Genomic DNA, 15,553 nt, shown 5'->3' with positions numbered 1-15,553 from the left:
TAGTTTTATTTATATTATTGTTGTTATATTAATATAATTTCCATCTGTACTTACTTGTAGTATCTTGTTCAAACTTTATGACAACCTTGTGAGAGGTTGTCTCACAAGGTACTATGATTACAGTATGTTACCGATGAGGAAATCAAGGGTTAGATAGGTTAAGTAACTTAATGTCACATAGCCTTTATGTGACAGAACAACAATTTAAACCAGCTACATTGGCTCTTTTGGAATTCTTGTTTGCTTATTTGTCATAACCTGTGTCTCTCAAAGCAATTGCAGAGGTTTAAAAAGTCTGTTTTCCATCTTTTGACTTGTACATTCTAAATCATTCTCTTCTTTTATGGGGAGAACTGTCAAATATTTAGTGATGCATAGTGAGCTTTTGAAGGTCCTTGGCTCTAACAAGTTTCAGTGGACTGAATATTTGTGTCCCCCTCAAGTTCATATGTTGCACTCCTAACCTTTAATGTGATGGTGTTTGGAGGTGTAGAGCCTCATGATTAAGTCATGATGGTGGAGCCCTAATGAAAGAAGTTTGTGCCCTTATGAAAGAGACCCCAGAGCACTCCCTTTCCCCTTCTGCTATGTGAGGTTACAGTGAGAAGACAGCCATCTCTGAACCAGGATGTTATTTTCATCAGACACTGAATTTGGTGGTGCCTTGATTCTGGCCTTCCCAGCCTCCAGAACTGTGAGAGTTAAATGTTTGTTGCTTAAGCAACCCAGTTTATGGATTTTTGTTATAGCAGCTTGAACAGACTGAGACACAGATCTTTGTAGGGAAGGGGACCACAACATTTGGTCCCTAAGGATTCCCTGTGGTTTGAGCTCTCACTCATTATTACATGACCTTGAGAGTTATCTACCTCACTTCCAGACTTCAGGCAAGACTGTGTCTAATCCTTCCTCAAGAAAACATCTAATTTTAAAAAAATCTTGCTGACAAGGGGAATCTATACTCTCCCTTTATGAACTTTAAATAAACTTGGCCAAAAAAAAAATCAGAGTTGGAAGAAATTGTAAAGATCATTTAAACCAACTCCTCCAATTTGTATTTGAGGTGGAGACCCAGGGAAGGAATGGGAATTGCCCAAGTTTAACTACTGTACAGCATGGTGGCTGAGCATGTGGACTCTGGAGCCAGGTGGCCTGGGTTTGACTTCCAGCTCTACTGCCTCCTAGCTGTGAAACCTCTTTGTAAAATGGTGGTAATAATAGTACATACTTCAAAAGGTTGTTGTGAGATTAAGTGAGTTACTATATGTCAAGCACTTGGAACAGAGGCTGGCTGACAATAAACTATACATAAGTATTTACTATTCTTGTTGTTGACAGAACTAGGATTTGGGTCCACATTGCTTAACTCCCTGTTTAGTGCACTTTTTATTTTCTTAAACTTTCTCTGTCATGATCTTCTTTGCATCTAGCTGAGGTTCATCTTACTTTAGTTTGACCCCTGCACACTGTTCTGTTCTTAGTCTGGATATATTTTTAGTCCTTATGGATACTACCTTCACAAATTAGATCATGGGACTCTGAGGTCATATAGACCTAGGACTGAATTCCAACTTTACCACATATAGTTAGCCTCCTGTACCTCTTTTTTTTCATTCGTAGACTGGGGTTAAAGAACAGTACCTACCAAAGCTTCTGCACGACAAAGGAAACAATAAAATGAAAAGGCAACCTACAGAAGGGGAGAAGATGTTTGCAAACCATGTATTGGATATTATCTAAAATATATAAGAAACTCCTACGACTCAATAGCAAACACACACACACACACACACGCGCACAAAGAATCGAATTTTAAAATGAGCAAAGGAACTGAATAGACATTTCTCCAAAGAAGACATACACATGGCCAACAGGTACCTGAACAGATGCTCAAAATCAGTAATCATAAGGGCAATGCAAATCAAAACAACAATGAAATCTCACCTCACACCTGTTAGGATGGCTATTATACATATATATGTACATATATACATATATATATATATATATATATATACACATACACACACATATATACCTATATGTAGGTATGTTGGCAAGGATATAGAGAAAAGGGGACACTTGTACACTGTTGGTGGAAATGTAAATTAGTATAGACACAATTTACAACAAATTTGGAAAACATTATGGAGGTTCCTCAAAAAATTAAAAAGAGAAGTACTATATGATCCAACAATTCCTTTTCTGGGTATATCCCCAAAGGAAATGATATCCGTTGAGGAGCTATCTGTGTTTGCATGTCCATCACAGCATTAGTCATAATAGTCAGGATGTGAAAGCAATGTAAATGTCCATATACAGATGAATGGATTTCTTAAATGTAGTATATACATAAAATGGAATATTGTTTAGCCTTAAAAAAATGGAAATCTTGCCTTTTGCGACAATATGGATGAACCTTGAGGACGTCACGTTACGTGAAATAAGCCAGTCACAGAAGTACTAATACTACAGGATGCCACTTACGTGATGAATGTAAAATAGTCAAACTCATAGAAGCAGGGAGTAGAATGGTGGTTGCCAGGGGCTGGGGGAGATGGAAATGGGGATGTCTTAGTTATAGGGTACAAAGTTTCAGTTGATGTATAAGTACTGGAGACCTACTCTACAGCATAGTACCTGCCTTAGTCTGTTCGGGATTCTATAACAAAATACCACAGACTGGTTAGCTTATAAGCAACAGAGATTTGTTGCTTATAGTTCTGGGAGCGAGAAGTCTGAGATCAGGGTGCCAGCATGGTCAAGTAAGGGGCTTTTTCCAGGTTGCAGACTTCTCATTGTATCCTCACATGGCAGAAGTGACTAGGGATCTCTGTGGTATCTATTTTACAAGAGCACTAATCCCATTCATGAGGGCTGCACCCTTATGACCTAATTACCTCCCAAAGGTCCCACCTACTAATACCATCACTTTTGGGAGTTAGGAGTTCACCATATGAATTTTTGGGGGGACACAAACATTCAGGTCATCACTGTTCCTATAGTTAATGATACTGTATTGTACACTTAATATTTTGCTAAGAGGGTAGATCGTATGTTAAGCATTTTTATCACAAAAAATAATGACTTATGATTAAGAGGGCAGGAGGAAACTTTTGGAGTTGAAATATTTAAGGCATAGATTGTGGTGATGAGTTCACAGGTGTTGTACTTATCTCCAAATACGTCAAGTTATATACATTAAATATGTACAGCTTTTTGTATGTCAATCATATCTCAATAAAGTGGTTAGAAGAAAACTCTTATTAGGGTTGCTGATAGGATTAACTGAGCAACTATTCATAAAAGCACTTAGCAGAAGCCTGATGCTTGTTAAGTGCTTAATACATGGCAGTACATTATTATTACTATTGTTACAGCTCCTTGTGGAACAAATCATAGGAGTATTTCCAAGTCATAGGAGTATTTTCCTCATGCAGATTATCTGAATGGGCTGAATCATCAGTGAAAAGAGAGAATGAACAGCTCAAAAATAGGACACCTGAGAGAATGGAGCCAATATGACACTTGGGTGAGTTAAACTTATAAGCCTCAAGCATCAGACCTTGAACTAGATGATTCAGAATTTTCTGAGGATGTTAAAATATGGATTACTGGGGTCCCATCCCATGTTTATTGAATCAGAATATCCTTCAGGAAGTAGGTCCCAGGAATATGTATGTTTTAAAGCTCCTTAGGTATACTTTATGGACTGCCAGATTTGGTAACCATATGACTAGGCTGCCACGTACATGGAGTGACTTACAGCAAGCCAAAAGATTGTCTTATATTATGATTTGTTTCTCTCATGACCTTCCATTTATACATCCATTCCTCCACCTGTTCACCTATCCATCAGCCAAACATGTGTTAGTGCCCAGGGTTTGCCTTATGACCTGCTACTGCTGTTGATGCAAAGATTAATGATCAATGCTCTTAAAGAGTTGATAGTCTAAGAGATTAGATAAATTAGTATAGACACAATTTATATATTGTGTACTTTATAGCTCATCATATATGATGAGCTATAAAGTACTATAGGAGTTCATAAAATGAACACTTACTCCAGGTTGTGGTGGAAGAATCAGGAGAGATTTCATTGTATTCAAGGGAGTCCTCTCCCCTGGGGTTCCTTCTTGGATTCAAGCTTCCCCTGCTCCTATCTGTTTGCAAGACTATGGTTTCTATAGCTTTCTGACTTACTCTTCACATATTAGAGTAGAGTTACATGGTTGCTTACATGCTTTATTTATGTGCTGAGGCCCAAAGTGAAGGCTGCATCTTAATCACCATCTTTTCCCCCAACCTCCTAGCTAGGTGCCTGGCTCTGGTTGAATACCTGCAGGAAGTGCTCAGTAAATATTGAAGAAGTTGTGTTGTTGTAATGGATATGCAAAGAGGGGAAGCAATAGGAGCAAGCCTGGAGAGGCAGGCCTGGGGCCAGGTCGTGGAGCACCTGGAATTTGAGTCAGGTTTGGGGTTTAGTTTTTAAGGCAATGAGCCCAAGACCATTTTGGAAGTTACATCCATTGCCTATAAGAAAGGCAGAAAGGGCAAGAACTAAGGCAGTGTATCTCATAGTGTGGCAAAGTACAGAGATGATTTTAGATATAAACTATGACGAATTACATTGAATTATGTAGTGAGGCTCTTCCCTTTTCAATTCCATTTCAACTCATCTGATTACTTCAAGGAGACATTCTCAATTGGGTGCTAGTATTTTAACACTTCTCTGAAACTTTCTAATCTACCCTTTGAACAAAGAGAAAACATAGTTCGGCTCAGAGCCTTGGCAAGTATATTAGTTATCTATTGTTATTTAATATGTATGCAGCAAACATTCAAAAAACAAAAAATCCCTCTCTGTGTCTCTCAACAATAAACCTTTATTTAGCTTGAGAGTCAGCCATTAAGGCCAGTGGTTCCTTTGGTCTTGGACTGGATTTGCTCTCAAGTTTTGCATTTAGAATCTCAGCTGACTCTCGCCTGGAGCAACTGGGCTGTACTTCATGCATTTCTCACATCCTTCCATTAGGCTAGCCTGGGCACATTCTCACTGCAGAGGAGTGATCCCAGTCACACAGGAGCTTTCATGCCTCTGTATGTGTCGAATCTGCTAACACACTCTTGGCCAGAGCAAGTTCTATGGCTGAATGTAGAATCAAGGAATGGAGAAGTGGACTCGCCTATTTAGTGAGAAAACTGAAAGTCAAATGGTAAAGAGGCATGGATACAGGAAGGGGTGAAAGAATCATTAATGGTCTCAGTATATCTAGCATAGCAGGCAAGATTGTCTTGCTAGAATTTTGTAGCATGTTTTTCATTGTTATTTTTTTCAGCTTTATTGAGGTATAATTGACAAATAAAATTCTGAGATATTTAAAGGGCCCATTATAGTGATTTGATATATATATACAGTGTGAAAGAATTCAGTTTATCTAGTTAACTATCACATCCATCATTTTACATATTTGTCTTTTTTTTTTCTATTTCTTGTGAGAACATTAAGTTCTATTCTCTTAGCAAACTTTAATTATATAATATAGGGTTATATTCACCAGGGTATACATTAGATCCTCAGAATTTAATCATCTTTTTAAAAACAATTGAAGTATAGCTGATTTGCAGTATTGTATTAGTTTCAGGTGTGCAACATAGTGATTCAGTATTTTTATAGATTATACTCCATTTAAAGTTACTACAAAGTAATGGCCATATTTCCCTATGCTGTACAATATATTCTTGTTGCTTACCTATTTTATACATAGTAGTCTGTATCTCTTAATCACATACTCCTACCTTGCCCCTCCCCACTGGTAACCACTAGTTTGTTTTCTATATCTGTGAGTCTGTTTCTGTTTTGTTATAAACATTTATTTGTTTTATTTTTTAGATTCCATATATAAGTGATAACATACAGTATTCTTCTTCCTGTGTCTGACCTTATTTCACTAAGCTTAATACTCATCCACATGGTTGCAAATGTCAGAATTTCATTCTTTTTTATGGATGAGTAATATTCCATTGTGTATATACTACAACTTCTTTATCCATTCATCTGTTGATGGGCACCTAGGTTGCTTCTATATCTTAGCTATTATAAATAATGCTACTGTGAACATTGGGGTGCATGTATATATTTGAATTCGTGTTTTCATTTTCTTTGGATATATACCCAGGAGTGGAATTGCTGGATCATAAGGTAGTTCTATTTTTAGTTTTTTGAGGAACCTCCATACTAATTTCCACAGTGGCTGCACCAATGTACATTACTACCAACAGGGCACCAGGGTTCCCTTTGCTCCACATTCTCTCCAACATTTGTTATTTATGGTCTCTTTGATGATAGCCATTCTTAAATATGTGAGGTTTGTGGTTTTGATTTGCATTTCTCTGATGGCTAGCCATATTGAGCATCTTTTCATGTGCCTATTGGCCATCTGTATGTCATTTCTGAAAAATGTCTATTCAGGTCTTCTGCCCATGTTTTAATTGTTTTTTTTTAATTTTGGTATTGAGTTGTATGAGCTATTTATATATTTTGGACATTAACCCCTGTTGGTCATATTATGTGCAAATATTTTCTCCTATTCAGTATGTTGTCTTTTCATTTTGTTGATGGTTTCCCTTACTGTGCAAAAGCTTAGTTTGATTAGGTCCCATTTGTTTGTTTGTTTATTACTGGGGTATAGTTACTTTACAATGTTGTGTTAATTTCTGCTGTACAATGAAGTGAATCAGCTATATGCATACATATATCCCCTCCCTCTTGGACCTCCTTCCCAACCCCCCATCCCAGCCATTTGTTTATTTTTGCTTTTATTTCTTTTGTCTTAGGAGACAGATCCAAAAAATACTGCTATGACTTATGTCAGTGTTCTGCCTATGTCTTTTCTAAGAGTTTTAAGTTTCAGACCTTACATTTAAGTCTTTAATCCATTTTGAATTTATTTTTGAATATGGTGTAAGAAAATGTTCAAATTTCATTCTTTTATGTGTAGCTGTCCAGTTTTCACAGCACTACTTGTTGAAGAGACTGTCTTTTCTCTACTGTATATTCTTGCCTCCTTTGTTGTAGATTAATTGACCATAAGTGCATAGGTTTTTTTCTGGGCTCTGTATTCTGTTCCCTTGATCTATGTGCCTGTTTTTGTGCCAGTACTGTGCTGTTTCTATTACTATGGCTTTGTGGTATTGTCTGAAGTCAGGCAGTGTGATATCTCCACTTTTACTTGCTTTTTCTCAAGATAGTTTTGGCAGTTCAGGGTCTTTTGTAGTTCCATATAAATTCTAGGATTATTTGTTCTAGTTCTATGAAAATTGTCCTGGGTATTTTGATAGGGATTACATTAAATCTGTAGATTGCTTTAGGTAGTATGGACATTTTGTTTGTTTGTTTGTTTGTTTGTGGTTTTTTGCTGTACGCGGGCCTCTCACTGTTGTGGCCTCTCCCCTTGCGGAGCACAGGCTCCAGACGCACAGGCCCAGCAGCCACAGGTCACGGGCCCAGCCGCTCCGCGGCATGTGGGATCCTCCCAGACCGGGGCACGAACCCACGTCCCCTGCATCGGCAGGCGGACTCTCAACCACTGCACCACCAGGGAAGCCCGGTAGTATGGACATTTTAATGATTATTAATTCTTCTATTCCAAACCCACAGCTAACATCATACTCAACAGTGAAAAGCTGAAAGCTTTTCCTCGAAAATCAGGAACAAGACAAGGATGCGCACTCTCACCACTTCTACTTAACATAGTATTGAAAGTCCTAGCTACAGCAGTCAGACAAGATAAATACATAAAAGACATCCAAATTAGAAGGGAGGAATTAAAAATGTCAGTATTTGCAGATGACATAATACTATATATATAGAAATCCCTAAAGTCTCCACCAGAAAACTATTGGAACTAACAAATGAACTCAGGAAATTTGCAGGATACAATATTAGTATATAGAAATCTGTTGCTTTCCTATACACTGATAATGAACTATCAGAAAGAGAAAGCAAGAAAACAATCCTGTTTACAATTGTATCAAAAATAATAAAATACCTGGGAATAAACTTAATCAAGGAGGTGAAAGACCTATGCTCTGAAAACTATAAAACATTGATGAAAGAATTTGAATAATAAAAAATAAAAGGAAAGATATCATTATTATTATCATTATTATTATTATTATTATTTTTTGCGGTATGCGGGCCTCTCACTGTTGTGGCCTCTCCCGTTGCGGAGCACAGGCTCTGGATGCGCAGGCTCAGCAGCCATGGCTCACAGGCCCAGCCGCTCCACGGCATGTGGGATCTTCCCGGACCGGGGCACGAACCCATCCCCTGCATTGGCAGGCAGACTTTCAACCACTGCGCCACCAGGGAAGCCCTCATTATTATTTTTTTAAACTATCTTTTTGTGGGGAGTGTTATAAGTTTTCACTTATGGTAGTAATAAAAAGTTTTCTTTTAAAACAAATTTATTTGAGACAAATGTAAGCGGGTGTAAAGAAAAAGTATTTTTAAAAAGTAGCCCATGTGGTACACAGGTATGACAAAAATGATCAGACAAAGAAAATGACAGGTTTGGAAAACTCTGAACCAGGATGATCGCAACTGGGACTCTGAACAGGGAATGTATGGAAGACGTGTTGCAGACTTGGCAAAATAAGCTTAATAACCACATAGGTTCAGTTGTGTTCAGTTAAATGAACATATATTAAGTGTCAACAGCCTGCCTGACACAGTGGCAGGAGCCAGAGATACAAAGATGAAAAACTAGAAGGCCTTGTCCTAAAGCAGTTTATAACCAAGTGGGTGAGAGACGCATAGCAGATAACTTGGATCTACTATGGTAAATTCTATATTTAGTGGATGTGCCCTGGGTACCTACAGAAAGGGCACTAAGCTTAGGCTGGGGAGTGGGCATTGGGGAAGGGTGACCAGCAAGTTCCCTGGAGAAGGCTCTGGAAGAATGAATACAGGTTTCTTGGTAAGATGAATGAGCAAAGGCGTGAAGAATGTGAAATATTCTTTGGGAAAGTTCATTCTTATTGAAGTCTGATGTTTGGGGCAGGAGAAGAGACTGAGGAATTGAGGGCAGCCAGCTAGTAGACAGCTCTGTTTGCTACCCTAGACAGCTTAGAATTTACCCTGTTATGGACAACAGGGAGTCAGTGATGGTTCTCAAGCAGGGAAAAGACATATATATGTATGTATTTATAATATATGTATTATAATATATTTTATAAATAAATATATTAAATCACATTATACATATATAATATAGATTTATAATACACAAAACACATTTTTTTCTTTTTTACAAAAATTCCTGGCAGGTGGTTTTGCCACTTTTGTTTTGTAAACCCCCAGTGACCAAGTCCTCATTATCCTACAGTTGAGCCTGCTATAGTCCTGATTATAACCAGATAAAAAAGATAGACTTTGGGACACAAAATCGGAAATCAGGACCATGCAGTAATCCAGGTGAGGGACACAGAGGGACTGAAATGAGTAGGGGGAGTCCAGATGTAAAGAGAGAAGAGAACTCTTGGGTTAATGCTAACTGCTGTAAAAATGTGAATTGTGGTTGTGATTGCTTTAGAGCCCAAACTTATTGCATAAACAACTCCCAAACCACATAAATACCTATTTTTTCTTATAATTGGACAAAGCAATGCTGACACCCAGTGGCTGGTTCAGATTGCCTGCAGCTCCCAGAGAGAGGATCCCAAGGGACAGAGATAGACGTCAGCTTGCCTGACCTGGCCCTCAGAGCATCCCAGAATCCTTCGCTGAAAGGGCAAGTCTAAATTCAGCTAGAAACGGCTGGCCATGTGATATGTTTGGCACCACACAAGGATAGTTCCTTGTGAGTTTAATGCAGACAAAAGAGCTAAATTAAACCTGCAGAGGAGAACAGCATTGTATCAAAGTCAGCCCCTTCTAAAGCAGAGGCAAAGCAGTTACCCTCAGAGTTCCCGGGAGAGCGCCTATCCAAAGCACCAATAAGAAAATGGAATATTTAAAGGTCAGTTTTACAGTCAAATCAACACTCTGTTTGCATGGCTGTATTCCAGACTCCTTGCTTTGGATGGAAGCCACTCAACCCCTATTCCAACAGAGTCAGAATGTGTTAGAGCCACAAGAAACTTGACAGATCAGGTGGTAAAACAGGTCCAGGGAGGGGATATGAGTTTCCCAGTGTCTCAGAGCAAAGTAATGGCAGACTGCATGGGTTATACAGCAAATATTTATTATAGTTCTGGTGGCTGGAATATCCAAGATCATGGTGCTGGCAGTGTCTGGGGAAGGTTTACTTCCTGGTTCATTAGGTGGCCCTCTTCTCACTGTGTCTTTACATGGTGGAAAGGGGTGAGGGAGCTCTTTGGGGTTTCTTTTATAAGGGTGACAATCCCATTCATGAGGTCTCCACCCTCATGACCTAATCACCCCCAAAGGCTCCACCTCCTAAGACCATCACATAGAGGGTTAGGATTTCAACAAATGAATTTTTTTTGCAGGATGTTCAGTCCACAGCAAAGGCCAAAACTTGTTACCATCTGTATGTTGTTGATGCCCGTCATCTACTTGATATCACTATTTGAACATCCCAGAGGAATGTTCAAAGCCAAACTCAAGATCTTCTACCCATAAAGTTGGTTTTCCTATAGTGTCTGCTATCTTAGTAAATGACACTACCATCTACTGCACAAACCAGAAACAGGGGAGTTATCCTTGACTCCTTTTTCCTTATTCCTCTAATTCAAGCATCAGGCTTGAATATATCACTTCCCAGATATCCCTTATGTTAATCCACTTCTTAATGTCCTCTGCACCCTTGCTCTTCCCCCTTCCTGCTTTTTTTCACTATAGCACTTATCACCATCTGACACATGTTTTACTTGTTTGTTTATTGTCTCTCGCCTCCCTACCAGAATGTCAGCTTCCATGTCTGCCCTGGTTTATATCCCCCTGCCCCATCCTCAAACATACTCTATTATATTATACCCTATTCTTAGCTCTTATCAGCATCTGAAATTATATTTATTTGTTTAATTATGAGACTAGGAACCTCATTTATCTTGTACTTGGTTGTTGACTATTTTAGCAAGAAAATGTTACTGAGTCAAAAGAACAAAACTTGGGTCTGCTTGCCTGCATGGAGCAAAGCCAGTCTACTGACACTGGCTTGTGGTGAAGGAAAGTACAATGTTTATTGCAGGGCACCAAGCAAGGAGTCTAGGGAGCTAGTGCTTAAAAGACCCAGACTCCCAAAGGCTTTCAGGGAAAGGTTTTTTTTGTTGTTTTGTGTTTTTTGTTTTTAAATTTATTTATTTATTTGTTTATGGCTGTGTTATGGTCTGAGTTTCTGTGCGAGGGCTTTCTCTAGTTGCGGCAAGCGGGGGCCACTCTTCATCGCGGTGCGCGGGCCTCTCACTATTGCGGCCTCTCTTTTTGCGGAGCACAGGCTCCAGACGCGCAGGCTCAGCAGTTGTGGCTCACGGGCCTAGTTGCTCTGTGGCATGTGGGATCCTCCCAGACCAGGGCTCGAACCCGTGTCCCTTGCATTAGCAGGCAGATTCTCAACCACTGCGCCACCAGGGAAGCCCCAGGGAAAGGTTTTTAAAGACAGGGTGAGGGAGAGGTTTGCAGGGTGCTTGATCAGCTTGTGAATATTCTTCTGATTGGTTGGTGGTGAGTTAATCAGGAGTTAACACCATCAACCTTCTGGTTCTAACTGGTCTGGGGTCTACGTGCTTACAGACAGCATACAGTTAACTTCTTCCACCTGGCAGAGGCTTCAGTATCTGCAAAACAGCTCGAAGGACATGGCTCAGAATATTTTTTAAACTTTTTTTTTAATTGAAGTATAGTTGATTTACACTGTTATGTTAATTTCTGCTGTACAGCAAAGTCACTCAGTTATACATATATATGCATTCTTTTTTATATTCTTTTCCATTATGGTTTATCTCAGGATATTGAATAGAGTTCCCTGTGCTATACAGTAGGACCTTGTTGTTTATCCATCCTATATATAATAGTTTGCATCTACTAACCCCAAACTCCCACTCCATCCCTCCCCACCCACCACAACTGCAAATCTGTTCTCTACGTCTGTGAGTCCATTTCTGTCTTATCTACATAAGATTAGATTAACTGTTAATCTGTAGATTAACTTATCTACATAAGTTAATTTGTGTCACATTTTGGATTCCACGTATAAGTGATATCATGTGGTATTTGTCTTTCTCTTTCTGACTTCATTTAGTAGGATAATCTCTAAAACCTTCATTTTAACATCAGAAACATACTGTATATTAAGTGGATAATGCACATTAAATGATACATTTCTATGGCTCTTAGTTATTTTATTTTTAGCTAATGTAAATGGTTTTATTAGACATGACACATGAAGACTAAATTGGATTTCATTCCTCTTTTTTTTTTGAGGGACACAATTTAAAAACAAATTTTATTGGAGTATAGTTGGTTTATTCAATACAATGTTGTGCTACTTCCTGCTGTACAGCAAAGTGAATCAGTTATCCATATACATATATCCACTCTTTTTTAGATTCTTTTCCCATATATTACCTATAGCCCTTGAGGAGGAACTGAAGGTCCTTGACTTTGTTTAATGGTTAAACTACTATTATTTTGTCTTGCTTGACTGTTTTCCTTTCTTTCTGTATTCTCTCACTTCTCTGATTAAGTTTACCTTTGGAACTCGGGGAAGGCCTAGGAGGCTCAAGATTTTCTACAGGCAGGAGGCAGGCAGAGGACATTGTGTGGGCGGTAGGGGTGTGGTGTCTGTACTGGGAAGGCCCCGTAGGATCCTGCTCGGTTACAAAAGAACTTCATCTGTTTGGTTCGCTACTGTATCTCCAGTCTTAGACCAGCGCCCAGTACCAAGCAGGTGCTTGGTCCATGCTTGTTGAAGGAGTGAACATGCACATATATGTGCATCTGATGGGCCAGTAGTTCTTGGGGGTGGTGGTATCTAGTAGAGGATGAATAGGGTTAGCAACTGCCTAGTTATTGCCTAAAACTCAACTACCTGTGTCTGGTCATTTCAGTGGTTTATAACTATGGAAGCAAATGTTACTGATCTGACAAAGGACTCAAAAAGGCAGGCTGGTCTAATGGAGAAAAAAAAAACCCTTATTTTAAACCTGGTTTCTGAAAGGGAGGTAGGACGCCTGGAAGACACAGTCTCAGGCTAACCCTGTCTGCTGCTTTTATTTTCTGCTACTTTCTATTACAGCCAGCACCTGCAAGGAAGATGGTTTGTTACTGGTTCATGCCACAGTTTAGCTGGTCCTTGAGTCCACTTATTTACCTAAAAAGCTGAGCTGCTCTGTTCAAGGTGCTGTGGGGAGACAGATGGAAGGTCTCCTGACCCCACCTTTGCATTCTTCAAGTAGGAGTCAGAATGCTCTTACCCTCTCCCTCTCTCCTTCTCTCCCTCCCTCACTGGCTTAATACGTAAAGTTTATTTTTACTCCATAACAACCCAACATTAGTGTTCCTGGCCAGCACGAGGACGCCTTTGAGATTATCTAGAGACCCAGACACCTTCCGTCCTGTAACTCTGACCTCTTTTAGGGCCTCGGGGACTTCTGCAGAGGGGGAAAGAATGGGGAGGATCGTGCATGGGAAGCTTTTGTGAGGCAAGTGCACGATCTCTTTAAAATATAAGTTGTCCGGGATCTTACCCTGCCTACAACCTTCAGTGTCTTCCCACTTGCCATAGCATAAATTCCAGATTTCTCACCATGGCCCACAAGGCCTTCCATCTTTGATCTCATTTTCCCTTTGTTTTTCCCTCCTCACTCACTCTGCTCCAAGACACACAGCCTTTTTTTCTTGTTTCTTAACATACCAAGCTTTGATCTGTCTCAAGTTCTCTGAGTTTGTTATCCTCTCTGCCTGAATGCCCCAACTCAGCATGGCTGCCTTCTCCCCTTGATTTAGCAGAACTCAGCAGAACTCAGCTCAGAGAGGCCCTCTCTACCTGCCCTAATTAACGCCCCGTGCCCCTTCCTCAAAGATACTCTATTTTATTGCATTCATTATTTTCTTCATAGCTCTTATCAGCCTCTGAAAATTACATGTATCTGTTTATTCATGAGAGTAAGGATCTCTGTTGTATGTGATTGTCCATTTCTGTAGTTCAGAAGAGTATCTGGCACCTGGTAAGTGCTTAGGACTGAGTACTGAGTACTTACCCTGTGGCAAACACTCCTTGAACCACTGCATAACATTTAATTCTCATAACAACTCCATAAAGTCCCTACTATTACAATCCCTATTTCATAGAAGAAACTGAAACCCAGAGAGGTTAAGTAACTTGTCTAGGGTCACACAGGTAATAAATTAAAAAGCTGGAATTCTGATTCTATGACCTTGCCCACTGTATTGTATCACCCCCACTCAGAATCCTAGTTTTGGAACAGAATTTGGTGTCATCGGATCACTTCACCACCATCAAATGCATAGATATGCTCCATGACATTCCTTCTGAGGTTTCCTACTTTTCTTGAGCATTCTGGGGCAGAGAACCCAGTTCATTATGGAATGTTAATTTCCCCTTCATATTGAGATATATCTGCCTCCCTATCACTTCTCCCCCAAAGTTCAAATTCTACCTTCTCCGCCCTCCGTGCCCTAGGGAAGCCCATCACCAGTGACAAGGTCTTCCTCTTGACACTTCTCTCCTCCCAGGTGAATAGTGCCAGCGTCACCATGGACATGGTTTATCTTCCTTACCTTGCAAGGAAGTGCAAATATCTGTCCAGGCTATATACAGGTGAACCCCTTCTTTGTTCCTGTACCTCTTTTGGGAAGCTCTGGACCAGCCATGAGTTAGTGGAGTTTCTAAACCCATCACATCTGATTTCTCTGAATCTTGTCTCACAGCCAGGATGGCACAAAGGCAGTTCCTCTCCGGGACTGTGGGAGCTGTTATCTGCTGCTCCTTGGATGATGTTATTAGCATTACAGCTCCCGTTTGTTCCTCCTTCATGGACTGAAATCACTAGTGTGGGAGAGGCTGATAAAGAAACTGGCTTATATATGCCTTTCCTTTCACGGCTGATATGCTTGTCCCTTGCGGGTTTTTTGCAGAATAATGGAATTGTGAAGAGAGGAGAAAAGTTATCATTGGGTTAGGGAGTATGGAGCAGCACTGTGAGGGACTGTGTGGGGGTTACTGATTCAGGGGCTGGAGGTGGGCAGCGTTTACAGACAGAATAAAACATTTGCCCAAAGAAGGCCACATCAGTTAGGGGTAAGACTAGCTGACCTGTGAACAAATACCAGTTTTACTTATTTGTTGTATGACTCAGGAAAGTTACTTTACCTCTCTGAGCCTCTTTAAAATAGAGGAGCAATACTTAGATGACACAGCTGGCATGAGGTTTAATTATGCTTTTCTGTTTTGTGTGACACGGGTCCTCCAGTGCATTAATTCAGATCAGTTGGACTCAACTAAGGTTTCTTTTGTTTGTTAAAAGTCTGTGTTTGTGGGATGTAAATCTCTATCCCAGGCATCTG

The sequence above is a fragment of the Orcinus orca genome, chromosome 3 (genome assembly GCF_937001465.1).
Source record: "Orcinus orca chromosome 3, mOrcOrc1.1, whole genome shotgun sequence".
NCBI lineage: Eukaryota > Metazoa > Chordata > Mammalia > Artiodactyla > Delphinidae > Orcinus > Orcinus orca.
The sequence above is the reverse complement of the archived record's forward strand: the minus strand, read 5'-3'. Positions refer to the sequence as shown.